Here is a 15,740-nt window from a genome sequence, read left to right as displayed (position 1 = left end):
CTCACTCCCTATAGAAGCTTCTCAAAGGTAGGGTCTGGGTTGTATCCCCAGTGCCTGGTACAGAGCCTAAATACTGCTTCAACACTAGGCGTATAAGGAATTTTTTGAGGTGAGAGGGAAGGAGGGAGGAAGGAAGGAAAGAAGAGAGAGGAAGGAAAAGAAGGAAAGGGAGGGAGGGAGAGAGAGAGGGTAGGAAGGAAGGAAGGAAGGAAGGAAGGAAGAAAACTTGGGGTGGGGTCTGGTCCCATCAAAGTCCAGGAAGATACCACTGAGTCAACAAACCACAAGCCCTGAGGGTAGCTATGTAACTTTAGCTTCAAGAATATTTGCCCCACTGAAGGTGAGGTCAGTCAGCTGATTAGGAGATGTTCAAAGAAAAATGTGAAATGGTAATAAGTCCCAAAAGAGTTCTTGCAATAGCTTAAAAAGCACTTTTAAAATCAAATAAGCAGAGGAAAAAATTAGGGGGAAAAAAGAAAATTGAGAAAATTATGAAAATAAAGCTAACCAATTGGAAAAAAGAGATCCAAAAACTTACAGAAGAAAATAACTCCATAAAAATTAAAATTGGGGGAAAAGAAACTAATGATTTCACAAGACATCAAGTAAAACAAAATTTAAAAATTGAAGAAATAGATGAGAATGTGAGATACACTTCATTAAAAAAACAAAAATTGATCAGGGGCAGCTAGGTAGTTCAGTGGATTTAAAGCCAGGTCTGAAGATGGGAAGTCCTGGGTTCAAATCTGGCCTCAGAACTATTCCTGGCTATGTGACGCTGGACAAGTCACTCAACCCCTGTTGCTTAGCCCTTACCACTCTTGTGCCTTGGAATCAATACACAGAATTGATTCTAAGGTGGAATGTAACGGTTTAAAAGAAAAAACTCATCTGGAAAAGTCAGCAAAGATAATATAAGGTTTGTTGGACTATCTAAGAATTACATATTTTTAAAAAGGTTCTAGACACTATACTTCAAGAAATTATTAAGGAAAATTGACTTGAAGTTTTAGAACTAGAGGGTAAAACAGAAATTTTTTAGAATCCACCAAACACTGCTTGAAAGATCTGAGAAATTAAGGGGGTTCCAAGATGAAAATTCACAGGAACATTATAGCTAAGTTTTGAAGCTCCAAGGTCAAAAAGAAAATACTACAAACAACTAGAGACAATTTAAATATTGTCATGCTACAGTCAAGATAAGCTTTAATAGCCTCTACATTAAAAGACCAAAGGGCATGAAATATGATATCCAGAAGAACTAAGGAGTTGGGTTTGCAACCAAAAATAAATAACCTATCCAGCAAAGCTGAGTGTAACCTTGCAAGGAAATAAGATAGATATTTATTGAATTAAAAGACTTCCGGATATTCTTGAGGAAAAAAACCAGAATTCAATAGAAAATTTGCCCTAAAAGAATTAGTATAAACCTAAAAAGATAAACATGAAAGACCCAATTTTAGTGGATTTAATAAGGTTAAACTATTTAGTTCTAATAGGAGAAAATGTTATCTGTAACTCTTAAGAATATTATCATTACTAGGGTGGTTCAAAAGAGTACATATGACAGAAGGGTCAGGGTTAAGTTGAATATGATACAATGATCCTAAAAAATAAAACTGGGTAGGGAGAGGTAAGATGGACCAAATTATATCATACAAAAGAAGCCTGAATAAAAAAAAAAAACTATTACAGTGGAAGGGAGGAGGAGGTAGAGGCCAGGTGGTATGGGGACTTAATTCTCATCAGAACTGGGTAAAAGAGAAAATAATATTTACATCTAGTAGAGTTCAAAAGTCTTTTTAATTTACAGGGAAAGGGAAGAGTAAGGAAATAGGATAAGAGATTATTCTTAGAAGAGTGTTGTACAGATTACAAAAGTCTGTTGTAAATTAGACAGCTAAAAAAGAGAGAGGATAAACAGAGAGGAAAAATTGGATGGAGAGAAATATAACACTAATAACTATAATTCTGAATATGGAATAGGATGAACTCAGCCATAGACACAGATAGCAAAATGGATAAAAAAAAAAACAGAAAACAACAATGTGTTGTTTAGAAGAAGAACATTTAAAAATAAGAGATACATTGAGTAACAATAAAGCACTGGAGTAGAATTTATTATGCTACAATTGACATTAGAAGAAAGCAGATGTAGCAATCATGATTTCAGACAAAGTCAGAGCCCAAAACATTTAGTTAAAAGAGATAAACAGGGAAATTATACTATATTAAATGGCCCTGTAGATAATGAAGAACAATACTAAACATATATATACCAGATACTATAGCATCCAAATTTTAGTAGGAAAAGGTAAAAGAATTACAGGTAGAAATAAAGAGCAAAACTATAATACTGGAGGACTTCAACCTTCCTCTCTCAAAATTGGATAAATCTAAGCAAAAAATAAATTAAAAAAGTTAAAGAACATGAATAGGCAATTTTCAGATAAAGAAATCAAAACTATCAATAAGCACATGAAAAAGTGTTCTAAATCTCTTATAATTAGAGAAATGCAAATCAAAACAACTCTGAGGTGCCACCTCACACCTAGCAGATATTGGCTAACATGACAGCAAAGGAAAATGATAAATGTTGGAGGGGGTGTGGCAAAATTGGGACATTAATGCATTGCTGGTAGAGTTGTGAAATGATCCAACCATTCTGGAAGGCAATTTGGAATTATGCCCAAAGGGCACTAAAAGACTGTCTGCCCTTTGATCCAGCCATAGCACTGCTGGGTTTGTACCCCAAAGAGATAAGGAAAAATAATTGTTCAAGAATATTCATAGCCATGTTGTTTGTGGTGGCAAAAAAATTGGAAAATAAGGGAATGCCCTTCGATTGGGAAATGGCTGAACAAATTGTGGTATTTGTTGGTGATGGAATATTATTGTGCTGAAAGGAATAATGAACTGGAGGAATTCCATGTGAACTGGAAAGACCTCCAGGAATTGAAGCAGAGTGAAAGGAGCAGAACCAGGAGAACATTGTACAGAGAGACAGATAAACTGTAGCACAATCAAATGTAACTGACTTCTCTACTAGCAGCCATGCAATGACCCAGGACAATTCTGAGGGACTCATGAGAAAGAAGCTCTCCACATCCAGAGAAAGAACCGTGGGAGTAGAAACAGAAGAAAAACTGCTTGATCACATGGTTCGATGGGGATATGATTGGGGATGTAGACTCTAAGTGATCATCCTAGCAAATATTAATATGGAAATAGGTCTTGATCAATGACACATGTAAAACCCAGAGGAATTGTGCGTTGGCTACAGGAGGGGTTTGGGAGGAGGGGAGGGAAAGAATATAAATCATGTAAACATGGGAAAATTCTCTTAATCAATTAAATAAAGTTTTAAAAAAATTCTTCTATGCCCAGAAACTCCAAAGTCTATTAATGTCCCTGACCGAGTCTATAGCAATCAAGATAACCTAGCCTCTGTGATAAGCAGGGCTTTAAATCTCGCTTTGTAAGCTTTAAAGACTTCTGGGTCAGTAACCCCAGGGGCACCATCCTAGCTCTCTAAGCCAGCTGAACCCTAGCTCCACGTTCTCTCCATCCAGCCCAGGCAGCCCTGAATGACACCTCCATGGCCCAAAGCCTGAACCCACCTCGGTAGTGGCTGAGGCTGGAGAGCCAATTGAGGGACCGCCTAGGAGGGCTATTTTCTTTGCTAATGTCTATGACCTTATTGAGCAACACAAAAGATAAAGACTTTTGCTACCACAGATATAGGGTCACAGTACAACAAGCATTAGTTAAGGGGCAACGATGGTGCCAGGCTCTGTGCCAAGTAGCATAATCAAATGAGAATCACTTGTGGCAGTGCCAAACTCCTAATGGCAAGGGTGGGGTGGTCCAAACAGCACATCTTTGCTTCTGGCACCTCTTTCCTGGCCTAATACAATGGCAGCTTTCCCCAGCTTCTGCTTTGTCTCCTATCCCACAAGGAAGCCAGGACTAAGAAGCAAAGACCACACAGAAGAAATGCTGGAAAGGCCCCCACTTACTCTCACTCCCTGATCCTACCCACAGAGGTAGGTTCCTCAGCCACAGAGGTGGCTGGATGGCAAACCTCAGGGTCCCCTCCACTACCTGGCAGGATCTGGGGACTTCCTGGTTCCCCATGGGTTCCAAGTTATTTCATGATGATGGAAGAGGAGACAATGGCAAAGAGGCATCAAGGCACACCCAGAGCCCCTGGCTGCTAGTGGAGTGTAACTTCTAATTTGCCTCATAGGAACCCCAATGAAGAAACATTTTTGATACTCAAAGAATGAAATTAACTTATTCAAACACATCAAAAAGGAGAAGGAGTAAAAGGGAAAGCCCCATTCATCCCTTATGACAAATATTCTGCCTTCAGACTGTCCCAGGAAAGCTAAGGTTGGCTTCCATTTCCCATTTCACCATCTTTTGGTAACTGGAGATAAAATGCCCTAAGCATAAGACAACTGTGCTGAGGAATGGGGGGGGGGGGGGGACAGAAATAAATGAAATCCAGATTATTTCCAATTTTTTTGGCCATTTCGGCCTATATTTCCCACTCTTTCCTCAATTTTGAAAAAATTATGAATACACAAATTCAATTGTTTTAATTTTCCTTCCCATTTCCATGGGCTAGAATGTAATTCCCAGGGATAAAAACAAACAGCCAGAGAAGTGGCCAGAGATAAGGCATTATAATACATGAAATGTATTAATGAAAATGAAAAAATTGGCACCGAGACACCAAGCAAATTACTCTTTATGATCAAAGTAGAATACAAATTATCCCTGAAGATTTTCACTGAATTAATACCAAATTATCCATTAATAAAAATGCAATTGTGAATTCTCTTTTGACTGAGCCCTTGGAATCTGAGTATTTGGAAATTTTTTTACTAGCATCTCCAAAAATGGTTTTAAATTTAAATGTTAAAGAACAAACTCAGTTTGCTCATCTTTTTTCTTTTCTAAATAGGGGTAATAAAAGCTCTCATCTACCTGGCTGCCGCTGTTTATCTAACATTTCAGGCTAGCCAGGTATTTCACGGACATGCTCCCATGTGATGCTCACAACAATCCTGCCAAGTAGACAGGGTAGGTAGGGTTACCCCCACTTTGCAGATGAGGGTTAAGTGATTCGTGTGGGGTCAAATACTAAGCAGTTATCAAAACCAAGAATCCTGCACAGACCTCTTGACCACCCATCCTGAGCATTTAGCACCACACTAGGAGGCTTCTGGGCTTTGGGTCCAATTCCACTGCTGACGGGCCCCGGTCCACCACTCTAACCAGGGCCCTTTGCCCTTCCACAGACATCCTGGTGCTATCCCTATCCCCAGCCTCAAACAACCTCCCAGGTGCGGTCGCTGGAGGCACACGTGCCGGGTCCCTGACCAACATCTTCTGCTTCCAGTGACTCTCCCTGTGGGCACGTAAGAGGACCCCTAGGTCAAGTTGTTCAATCATTTTTGTCATATCTGACTCTTCGTGACCCCATTTCCTTCTCCAGCTCATTTTATGGATGAAGAAAAAGTGCCTCTTCCTGACTCCAGGCCCAGCACTCTATCCGCTTCCCCTTACAGACGGGGCCTTGTGCCTAGCTCCAGGGCTTCCTATCGGCTCCCTCCAGGTCAAGGCTGGGACCATCCCTCTCTAGTCAAAGTTCATATGAACAAGTCAGAGCGCCCCTGCTCTCTTGCTAGAATTGAATATCAAAGTAAGTCAGACCAGAGGGAAGGAAGGCATGTCCCCAGCAGAAGGTGACTAAGAGTTTGGGGCTCCAGAGTCCACGAGGCTGTGTTCTAACAGGAAGTGAGCAAAGGAAAGGGGGATCAGCCCTTCAAGGAGCAAACCTGACTGCAATAAGCATTCGCTGCGTCCCAGGGAGCTCAGTGTCTGTACTGTACCCAAGCGGCCTAGCCTCACTCAGTGACCAGATGTCCCACAAGTTCTGGGGGGAAAATCCCACGCCCTACGAAGGGCTGCCCGTTGGGCTCCGACCCATCCTCCCAGGCTGCTTTCCCGTCTCCGAACTTTTGTACATACTTGTCCGCCATCTGCTTTTAGACTGACCCCTTCTTCCCAGGCCTTTCCTTTCCCCATCCCTCCAATCTCCACGGCCCTAGCCCCACCAGTCCATATGGCTTTCCAATCTTTCGAGTCCCTCCTGTTACCCCTGACCACACATTAAGCACCTCCAGGGTTGGGGCTGCCTGTTTTGTATTTGGTTCTCCTGCCCCAGCACAGTAGCTAGCACACAGCTGGCACTTAATACTTTTTGATTAAAGTCAGTAACTGCTATTAAGTCCTTTGTTTACTTTGTTCAGCTAATCGAGGACCTGATCCATTATAAAGAAGGTGACTGGAACTCCCCATCTGAGTGAACTCCTGGCTCTACTTCCAGGGAAACTTCTGTTTAGGAGACTTCACTGAACTTCCTCATTTCTCCAAGTATTTTTTCTGCCCCAAACCTGAGCCACCATAAAGCCAGATGGAAGAGCAGCACTCCATGACATCCTCTTAAGAATGAGGAGCCTGGGTCCTGCTAGGCCACTCTCTGTGCACAGGGGCCCCTTAAGGTGTTCCCTTAGTTTGGGCAGCCCCTCAGTCGGTACTTCAATTTGTACTGTTATGGGCGGGGGGGGGGGGTTTGCCCTGCAGACTCTCCACTCCCCAGGTATGAGTGGGTGATCCTGCTTTCTGACACAGGTTCTGTCTGAAGCCTGACACTGGGCTGAGCTGCCTGAGTCCAGCCATCAGATTTTTTGTTCTGTTGTGATTTCTTAGCAACCTTTTAACCTCGTTATCCCTCTCAAAAGACCCCACAAATGCTTCAAAATTTGTCAATCTGGGAAGAAAGGAGTCGCAAGTAGGACATATGGGATGGCTATTCAAGACATTCTTCAACAACCTCAGAGAAGCAGTAGAAGAGCCCTAAGACTACTAGACCTCAGGTACACGTCAACTTAAGCCCCTGGAGCCTCGGTTGCTTCATCTGCAAAATGGCAAAGAGGAGTTTGAGACTAGACGGGCTGGGAAGTACCTTCTAGCTCTCGAGGGTCTTGTGATTTTGTGATTGGAGCTTACTCTTTAGCTCCTCCGGTAAAGAATGGGATGTCCAACAACCTATCAGAACTTTCATCACAAAATAATTTTCATCTACAGACTTTACACTGATGGGATCATAACCTTTCTATAACTTGTGCTTTCTAATCTGGGGGGGGGGGGTGGTTCATTTTTCTGAACTGGAAGCCCAAGGATTTTGTTTTGTTTTTTTAACTCTGGCTTGTTACTAGAATCTTTTAGTGTACCCGGCTCATTTCTAGGTCTATTTTTTTTATTCTTCTACCAGATTGGGGGTCTCAGTTTCTACTCAAAGTAGCTTTGTCTCCCAACTGCTTGAACCTTGGCCAGACCCCTCTCAACTCCCTAATACTAGCTCTTCGATTCCTTGTTGCCAATGCATTAAGCCAATGGAACCAACTGAGACCCCCCCCCCAGAACAGGAGCCCAAATGACGTGGCACATCACATGGGTCAAGAAGGACCGATACCAGGAAATCGCCCCCTCTTCTAGCTCTACGCTGGCATCAAGGAATATGAGCAGGAAAATTCCTTTTCCTGGGTAATATCCCAGAAGAATTCCATTCATTCAAGTCCACTGGAAACAAATAAGAAACCATCTTACACCTCAACCTTTCTCTTTACCTTCGCATACAACTTCAGAGACTGTTTCTGAAAGCAGTGATGGAGGTCTGGCTACAAGCTGCTAGGACCTGACCCTATCTCACTCTTAACCCACAAGCTCCCCATCTGACTTGAGGAGTCCCAGGATTTCAGGGCAGCACCCTTTTACTATTGAGAAATCTCCGTGTAGTAAATCATTCCATGTAACAGGACCTGTGCATACATTTCTAGTTTTCCTTGAAAGAAGTTTCCAAGAGTTTCTCTATATTTTGTCTCACTCGGAACAGGTACTCAATAAATCAGGAAACCAACAGGACCCCAAATGGACATTGGAAGCAGACAGGACAGGGATACCAAAGTGAGAACACTTGGTGCTAGTGATGGAGGGAGGGCACCAGCATGTATCAGGCATTTTAGCTCATTTGACCCTCACAACAACCCTTTGAGGAGGTGCAGTTATTGTCCTCATTTAACACATGAGGAAACTGAGGCAGACAACATTTAAGTGATCTGCCCAGCGTCCTACAGCTAGGAAGTGTTTGAACTCAGGACTTCTTGGCTCCAGGCCCAGCACTCTGTACACTAAAGGGAGGGGTGGGAAGGAGGAGACACTCCCTCTTAAGACTGGAGGGGTCACATGAGGGTACTGAATGCTCATGAGTACAGTGGGAGAAGATGGTACTTATTTCCCAAATGTCTGTGCTGTAGGTAATATGAATACATGTCCTGGAATGACTCAAGTCAATGCAGCAGGGAGAGGGAAAGACCTAATCACAGGACTCCGGAAATGCCTTTGTAGCCCCATTAATGAAGAGTCACAAGGCTGTTCTAAGTTCTGTAAGATCACCTAAAATATGCATAGATTCTCAAACAAAAACTAAAAGTCTTTCAATTCAATTCAACAAATGTTTATTAAGCAGATTCCAGCAGGGGAACCAAAACAGAGTTACAGGTTGCATGCACATATCTCTATTTATTAGTCCAGTCCAGTTTCTGACCAGGGCATTGACCAGACATGCATACAAACATCCTAACTTCTGACAAGCCCTTCAACATTCCTGGCACAGAGGAAGGAAACTGGAAAACTAGGGGGCTTAGGCCAGGTAGGTGCACCAGGAGAGGGCAAGTAAGGGGGAAGAGACTGGTCAAGGGAGTTATTCCAAGAGCCCAGGCAGGAGACCACAAAGGCCCAAACAAGACCTGTGTCAATAAGAGATTAGAAGACTATCTTGGAGGGACAGGGAAAGGTCTTGGACACTGTCTTCAGGGGACAAAAGACACCAAGACCAAAGGGACCCCAAGATTTTAAGCATTCAGGATTGGGTGGGAGAGGGGTATGGGAGGAAAAATAAAGATGAAGAGTTGGCTTTAGACAACTGGAAAAGAAAATGCTAGCCTGGAGAAGAAGAGAACAGGGGTACATAGGATCTGTCTTCAGATACTGGAAAGGCTGTCAAATGGACAAGAGGTCAGTTTGGGCTCCAAGGGAGAAAGGTCTTCCCCTCCCTGAAGGTCTGCAAACAGAAGCTGGATCATCACCTGTTAGGCACATCAAGGCTATAGAGCTGGCATCTCATTGGCTGCTGGGGGGCTTGTGGGCAGGTGACAAGTGAGAGCTGAAAAAAGTTCTGGGAATGAATGCCATGCACAGAGTGGCCCATTAAGGCAGAGAGGGCAGACAAAACATGGGCATTCTGTAGATGCAGTGAAAGGATCTTGGTCAGCTGCAGGTGTTTCTGCAAAAATCTGATGCTGGACTCATGCAGCTCAGCCCTCATACTGTCCCCGAGTGTTAGGCTTCAGCCACCTTTAGGTTGGCTGGCTCTGTGGGCAGATCATGTTCCCTCTAGCCTAGGCCTTAGCTCCAAATCACCATGAATCACCAAGAGGGTGGCCTGGAGCACTGGGGTGCAAGAGAAGGAAGAAGAGCCAGCAAAGGGGGAAGGAAAGGAAGGGATCTCAGGCAGGGGTGAGGTCAGGTGGGCTGAGAGAATGCAAAGGGGGCAAATGATCATGTAGAAGACATTGGGAAGACGAGGGCCTGGCATTAGCCCAATCAATGCATTTAGTAACTCCACCCCTATTAGAATGCCTGGTTTCTATGTGGATGAAATTTCTCCCCCAGTGACAGTCTTAGACAAATATCTTAAACATCCTAAACAAAGATAACCCTGATCCCTAGGATCCTTTCTGGGTTCTGGTCATTTCATTGAACAGGACAAAGGTTGTATGCTACAGTTCATTGTCAAATAGTCACATTTCTTAAAAGAAAATACAGGTTTTAAAGTTGGCAAAAATGAATTTCCAAAACCCTGGCTCACAGCATTCCTGAAATACTTCGATATCTCAAATTCAGAGGGCTTGTTTTTTTAACTAAGACAACTAGATCTGGGGCAGAATTTGCTTTCTGGATTAAAATCATTTTCACATGAACACAAATGCTGGGCACATGCCAGTTTCAATTGGTTCAGACAAATCTTTGTGAAAGCAACATTGAAGAAGGAACATCTGGATTCCTGCTCAATGTGCCACTAATTAGCTGTTGCCTCCGTGAGCAAGCTACTTATTAACTTGCCTCAGTTTCTTCATCTGTAAAATGGAGATGATTCACATTCCACCAGATTCACAGAGGAAAGAGCTTCAAACTCTAAGGGCATATGTGTCTCTGGCTGACACCCAACAAAACGCAACTATTTCTCTATACAAAAATAATGTTCATTCTGCCAAAGTCCTCTGGACAGCCAGCAGACCAATAAAATAGAACCAATCAATAAATGTGTAAGACAGGACAAGGCAGGACACAATACAAATAAGGGCCAGGAAAACCAGCCAGATGGAAGCAGGAGGTGTAGGTAGGCAGCACAGAGCACAAGCCGCTCTGCAATAACACATGCCCCACTCCTCACCTTGGTCACAGAACCATGTCCAGTCCGTGGTCACAAGGCTCTCCCCTATGCCCACTAGGTTCCCAGTCATTCCCCCCATCCCTACCCACCCACATCAATATTGGAACTCTGACACCATCCCTAATGAATGTGTGGCTATGCCTGAGGTCTTCTGTTGAGGGGGTGCTGCCCACCAACTGAGGAAAACTATTCCTCCTTCAGCTCTAATCATTTCTTAGTTCTAAATCAAACCCAGCCTTGCCTCTCCACAGCTTGTACACTTTGGAGACCCAAGTCCAGAAATTCCAGCTTCTCTTCCCCCCCCCCCCCACAAAAACCTGGTTTCCCTTTTCCTTGGACACAATGGACCGTTCTGCTCTCCTCAGCAGCACCCCCCCCCCAAACCCAACTAACTCTACCCAGCCACAGTCTCACCTACTCCTTCCATATTCAGACTGCACACACATCTCCCCCAACACATGGAGGCTTATAAGTGAACTTATGGGCTGTAGGTGAACAGAGTTTAGTTTTGGGGGGGGATGAAATGGAAGGAGTGAGAAGAGAAGGGAGAGGTGGTGAGGGGGAGAAAAAGAGAGAAGGAAAAAGAGAGAACAGGGGGACAGAGAAACATGGGGGGAAGGCAGCTTTCTGGATCAGTGATTGGGCACAAATAGCTAAGTAGGTGGGAAAACTCAAATAGGGTTGAAAGAGTAGTGGCTTGGTAGATTAGATGAGTAAGTGTACCAGTGGGTAACAGGAGGTTTGGCCAGTGCTGGGTATTTTTTATTTTTATTTTTTTTTTGCTTCCTGAAAGACACCTAGGGATAAACTCTGTAACATTCTTTTACGATCTGAGTCACTGTGGAAATATGTGATTTTTAAAAATTAAATACCTTATCACAAGCTTGCTTTCATAGAGCAAGAACCAAAGTGTCCACAATCCTCAGCCAGAGTTTTGGTAAGTTAGGGATGCTGTTGTTCAGCCCTCAGCTGAACCCCTCTAATTCAGTTCTATAATCAGCTTCTGCCTAGGACAGCAGTCACTTCTTTCTCCAAGGCTGGCAAGGGTTTAGCATTTTTGCAACCTTTTTTGTTAAATGTTCTTTTTTAACAAGTGCTTCTCAACATACATCCAAAGAAACTCCCTGCAAAGCAAATGCCCCCAAAGTTAAAAAGCAAAACCGCTTCACGGAAGGAGCAGAGTATTTCATCTTTAACAAGTAAATTTGAAATTCTTCCATTATTTTCTTAGAATGTTACCATTAATGTTACTGTAGCTACTAATGGGAGGAAAAAGAACATAATGACAACTCCTGTGCATTCTCAGAACAAGGTGAAATGCCTCCAGAGACAGCACACCCAAGGCCGCTTCTAGTTACATTATAGTCTCTGGTTAAAAAGTAAAGAACTAGCTACAACCGGGAAAGCCAGAGGTGAGAGATGAATATCCTGTGAATATCTTAATGCCGCTTGAAAAAAATCCCAAGTATCTCTCACAACTGGTCCGTGCAGAGGCAGCCTAGCACAGGATAAGCATCAGCTGGCCTCAGAGGCAGCCGCTGTTTCAAGTGGGGGAGGGGGCTCTGCTCACCCCCAGTCCTTTGGCCTCAATCTGTGTTGCTGATCTTTTATCAGCGTAAGGAGATCTTAAAAACCTGTTTCCTTCTGAACAGTTCACCTGTCACTCCATTACACACACACTATCCCAAGAACTAGAAAAGTCCACTTCAAACTAATTAGCCGCTGGTACTTTATTCTTTTTTCCAGCATGAGGCATTTAACCCGGCCAGGAGAAGACAAAGGGGGAGGGGGGAGGGCTGTCAAGTGGGATTAGCCTACTCTGGCTTGGCCCCTGAAAACCAGTAACAATGGGGGGAACTTGCAGAGGAAAACCAAAGTTGGCCAGGAGGGAAGAAAACCTGGCCAAACAGTCAGTTATCCCCAAGTGGCGAGGCCTGCCGCAGGGGGTCACCTCCCTGAAGGTCTTGGAGCCAAACCCGTAAGAGCCCATAGGGGGTCTTTCCTCGAAAGATGAAGCCTTGGGGTGCTCCACAGGGGCCTCCAGACTCCGAAATTCAGGAGTGGGGGAGGGGGGCGTGGAGATGGAACAACACTTTGTTTCCAAACAAAGGACCCCGGGCTTAGAACTGGAAGGGCCAGGGAAGGTGGGACCCCACCTTCTCAACCCCTCGGTAACTCATAGCTGGCCCGGGATTGAGTAGGAGGCAAGACTTGAATCCAGAAGCCCAAGACCAGGCGACCTTTTCTTGCCTCCCTCCCCCAGGGCTGCCCAGGACCAGGAAGACTCTGCGGGAGGGGCGGCAGGTGGAGCCTCGCGCAGGCGCAGAGCCCACAGCGGCCGGCGAAGACAGGGGGGCGGCGGCCCCGGAAACCGACCAGTGGGTGGGGCTTGGGAGTCACGGCGGCCGCCGATTGGGTGAGGCGGCGCGGCGCTGCCCATTGGAGCAGAGGAGGGCCCGGCCCCCCAATCCGGGGAGACCCGGCGCGAGCGCCTCCCCCGCACGCCCCGCGCTCCGGCTCCCACCGCTCCCTTCCGGCGGCCGGCCCCCACGGCGCGGCCCTGCCCGGCCTCCCCCATCCAGGCCGGCTGGAGGGGGCGGGGGCGATAGCCGCGCCCCCCCCAGCGCCCCCGTCTCCGCCCAGATGTGGGACCCCCCCCCTGGCTCAGATGCTTCCCCCGCCGTTGAGGCCCAGATATTTGCCTCTAGTCTAGCCCCCCCACCCCCTCCTCTTCTGCCCGGCTCCGTCCCCGGCATTACTCACCGCCCGAGCGCCGCCCGCTCCCCCTCGGGAGGAGGACGGGCCCGGGGTCGGAGGCCCGGCTGCCCCGCGGCTCCGAGCGGGGCACGCGCTGCCCGCGGCTCTCTGCGCCCCCAAAGAAAATTAATCACCAAAAAATAATTCCAGAGAAAAAATGGAGAGTAAAATCCAAGATGGCGGCGGCGTCGCCGCAGCACCGCCCGTTCCCTCCGCCGCCGCCGGCAGAGAAAGGAGTCCCAGCTGCGGGCCGGCGCCCGCCCCCTCCCTCCGCCCGCCCCCCGCGCGCGCCCGCTCCCCTGCCCCCCGCCGGCTCGCCCCCCCCCCAGCGCGCGCGCGCCCGCCGCCCGCTTTCTCGCTTCGGCCGTAAGGCCGGCGCGCGCGCGCCCGGTCCCAGCCGTAAGGGCTGGCGCGCGCGCACCCGGAACCTCGACGTCGCGCGCGTAGCCCCCCCTCCCCTCACTGCCCCCCACCCTCGGGGCCGCGGCCGTCTCTCGGCCCCCGCTCCGGCCTCAGCCCCGGGCTCGGGCCTCTGCGCTCACCTCCGCCTCCGGAGCGGCCGCAGGGCCGGAGAGGCATGGGCCGGGCGGCGCTCCGCGTCTCGGGCTGACGCCTCGCCTCGCCTCACCGTACGCGGCCGCTCACCTCCTAGCCCCGGCCCGGACCCGCCCGGGGCGGCGGCGGCGGCGGCGGCGGCGGAGGGGCACGGAAAGGAGTCCCGGAGCCCGGCCCGGCGCCCGCGGCGGAAGGAGAAAAGTTAGGTTTTAAAAAACGAGCGCCGGCCCTCGCTGTCCCCACACGCCGACCTCGCGGCGGAGGGATCCAAAGAAGTTCTCTACACTCGGAGGGGGTGCTAAGTGGTAGATCCCTCCGCCCTTACGGCTGCCCTTTAAATGGCGGGCGGAGGCTCTACGGCGCCGCCCCCCTACGGATCTACCCCCCGCCCATAACAACGACCGCGCGCCGGTCGGGAGGGCGACCCCACAGGGTCTTAACATCGCCCCCTGCCGTCGCTGTCCTGTGCTGCCCCGAGCCCTGAGCTATGTTCGGCTGGGTTAAGTAGGCGTAGGCATCCCCACAGCGCCCCCTGGCGCCTCGGGGGAGGAAAGAAGGAAGGCCTCCCGGCGCCCCCTGGCGCCCTAGGAGAGGAAGAGAGGCCTCACATCTTCCCCTGGCGCGGTCGACCTACGCAGCCTCAAGCCCAACGCGGTGCTGGTCTGGGCTAGGCTAGGCAGGGATAGCGTAGCCCCACTCTGTGCGCCCTGCAGGAGGGAGGCCCCACAGCGCCCCCTGGCGCCCCGGGGGAAAGGAGCGAGACTCCACAGCGCCTCCTGGCGTCCGGCGGGTAAGAGGGAAGGATGCCACACAACTTCCCCTAGTGCACTGGAGGAGGGATGGAAATCCCACTGCACCTTTTAGCACCTCGAGGAGCGAGGCAGACTGCAAAGTCGAAGAAGGAGAGTTTAGGGCTGCTGTGGATTGAGGCTCCTCCCAAGGTCGCTGAGCACTGAGCACGAACTGAGAGTAGGGAAGCCCCGAGTTCAGATCCAGTCTCTCATACTACCTGTTGGACTCCATTTCCTCTTCTGGCAAATGGGGACTATATCACCTGGCGCTGTCTTCACCTGACCTGCACTCTGTCTCCCTCCCCCCCCCCCCAGCTTCCCAGTGCACTGCCCTTTCTTTGTACCCAGTTGGTGCTTAATCCATGTGTGTTCACTGACTGAGTGACGGAGGAGGCAGGCCCGAGGGTCTCCGGGTCCCAGGACAGCCCAAAAGCCAAAAGCTTTCCGCTCTCTCATCTCCTCTTTGAGGAGGAGGAGGAGGGTGGCACGGGTTGGGAATCATCCCGGGAGGTTGAACGGGCGTTGGTTGCCCCCCCCCCCCTCCGTCCGGGTGCACGGGAGTAAAAAACCAACTATTGGACACAGAAAAGTCAAGGGAACTGGGGGAGCAGGAGGCTCTGACTAACCAGGAAGAGTTCTGGGGAACTTGAGGAAAACCTTGAAGAAAAGGAGATGCCTGTGCTAAGGCGCAGCTCCGGCACCCAGAATGAGGAACAGTCTGAGGACTGTAAGCAAGGCTGAGGTCCAGCCCGGAAAGGCTTCAGATCCCAGCCAAGGGCCGTGTTTGATACCAGAGGCAAGAGGGAGCCCCCGGGGCTTCTTGAGCACCTCGGGGTCTTCAGGGATCTTTTTCCCAAGATTGTGTAGAGAAATGTTTGGAAAGGGAGCGAGTGGGTGGAGGGAGACAGCCAGGAGATGACTGGATGGCCCAAGGAATAGGTCTAGCAGCCCCATGAACCGAGGGAAAGGGAAGGACCTGAGAAATCCTGAGGGAGACAATCAGTCTGTCTCAACTGGCTGGCTGGAGATGCAGGTTGAGGAGAGGGATC

At 48.3% G+C, this 15,740-nt stretch overlaps 1 protein-coding gene across 3 annotated transcripts in view; it reads right to left on the bottom strand.

Annotated features, from left to right (window-relative positions):
* The window catches only part of KMT5B (lysine methyltransferase 5B), a 51,551-nt gene extending 37,009 nt beyond the window's left edge, over positions 1-14,542 (bottom strand). The window contains exon 1 of one of the 3 annotated variants that reach the window (XM_001362441.4): positions 13,888-14,542. The gene's annotated coding sequence lies outside the window, so the exon portion shown is untranslated. Of the gene's footprint in view, positions 1-13,351; positions 13,615-13,887 lie in introns of those variants that run through there. The other 2 variants (XM_007505653.3, XM_007505651.3) reach the window with 2 other exon arrangements.
* Between the last annotated feature and the right edge of the window lie 1,198 nt (positions 14,543-15,740).

Source organism: Monodelphis domestica, chromosome 6 (genome assembly GCF_027887165.1).
Source record: "Monodelphis domestica isolate mMonDom1 chromosome 6, mMonDom1.pri, whole genome shotgun sequence".
NCBI classification, from domain to species: Eukaryota; Metazoa; Chordata; class Mammalia; order Didelphimorphia; family Didelphidae; genus Monodelphis; species Monodelphis domestica.
This window is presented reverse-complemented; position numbering and strand designations above follow the sequence as displayed.